Here is a 1585-nt window from a genome sequence, read left to right as displayed (position 1 = left end):
TTAGGTTCTTTATTTAGATTTACTGTGTTTTTAATAGATATACTATGGTGTTTTGAGTTGCAATGGTGGAAAACATGGGACGGTTTTTTATTGTGTCCTGTGAATATGGTTTCCAATTTTTTTTCTGTTTCTCCAATGTAGAATTCTGGGCAGTTATTGCATGTTATTTTGTAAATTACGTTGGTATTGAGTGATTCTAAATAATTTTTGTTTAGTAACGATTTTAATTTAGGGCCGAGTTTTTGAGAGAATTTGACGTTGACGGGAATTTTGTGTTTAATGGCTAGTTTTCTCCAAGTGTGGATTATTCTTGAACTGGTTTCAGGGACAAAAGGTAAACTGTAGTGTAATGTTCTGTTGTTGGATTCGTTAGTATTGCCCCCCAGTAGCACAGCGGTATGTCTGCGGATTTACAACGCTAGAATCCGGGTTTCGATACCCGTGGTGGGCAGAGTACCGATAGCCCATTGTGTAGCTTTGTGCTTAATTACAAGCAAACAAATCATTAGTATCAATTTTGTTCGTGAGTTGAGTTTTGTTGTGGTGAGTATTGGAGAGTTTTTCAATAATAGCTGGTGGGAATTTATTGGTGTGAATAAATGAGTGCTTTATGTGGTTAATTTCTTCATTTATGTAGTCCGTTGAACAGAGTCTTGTGGCTGTGTTTATGAAGTTTTTCAGTGTATTGATTTTTTGTGTGGTGTCATGAGCGAAATTCCAGGGGATGTAGAGGCCGGTGTGTGTGTTCTTACGGTGAATTTTGGTTTTAAGCTGTGTGTGCGATCTAATAATGTTGAGGTTAAGAAAAGATAACTGTTTATTGTTTTCGTGTTGTATGGTAAATTTGATGTTGGGATGAATATCATCGCGTTTCTTGACTTGCATTCAAAATTTTATTGAATTACTGTTTTATAAGTTTATGTCAATAACTTTGGTATGAAATTGTAGATTATAATTCAAATTTGTGTATTATACATTAGTTAATTTCTTAATTTAAAAGTAAATATTAAAAGAACACACCTAAATATTGATTTTTTGTGTCACGTGGTATGTTGAATGTAGCATTGGTTCAAATTATATGTTTGTGATATCGAAATATAAAGTCTAAAGTTTCTTATGAATTAGGAACTCAAATTACTGATATTGACAAGATAGAATATAAAATAAGAACCTCCTATCTTTTCTATTTGCTTTTTTATACATATCATCCCACTGCTCCTTCTGAGCGTGTACCTAGTTTCTAAAACCCATTTCTTTTCCTGATAGTAACTTTCCATAAGCATGCTACTAACTTCCTTTTATAAACAGCATGTTATTCTGTACTATAAACATCAGGGCCACGAGTGGTCTAGCGGTTATTATGTCCAACTGTGTATTGAAATATTCAAGATTCGTATTACAATGTCACTGAACATGTTCTACACTTTCAACTACTATGGGTGCAATAAAAATGTTTTATTCAGTTTAAAATGGACCACCTCAGTTATACAGATTATTTTTTTGCATAACGTTTTAGAGCATACCTTGCTTATAAAGAAATCCAGTGTTGCCTTTTTTGAAGTTCTCGTTTGTTTTTGTTTTTGAA

General features: G+C 33.1%; 1 protein-coding gene across 1 annotated transcript in view; it reads left to right on the top strand.

Annotated features, from left to right (window-relative positions):
* The window catches only part of LOC106463260 (nucleolar protein 12-like), a 37515-nt gene that overhangs the window by 24350 nt on the left and 11580 nt on the right, over positions 1–1585 (top strand). The window lies entirely within an intron of this gene.

The sequence above is a fragment of the Limulus polyphemus genome, unplaced genomic scaffold, assembly GCF_000517525.1.
Source record: "Limulus polyphemus unplaced genomic scaffold, Limulus_polyphemus-2.1.2 Scaffold1362, whole genome shotgun sequence".
In the NCBI taxonomy this organism is placed as follows: Eukaryota; Metazoa; Arthropoda; class Merostomata; order Xiphosura; family Limulidae; genus Limulus; species Limulus polyphemus.
Note: the sequence above shows the minus strand (reverse complement) of the source record. Positions and strands in the feature narration are given on the sequence as shown.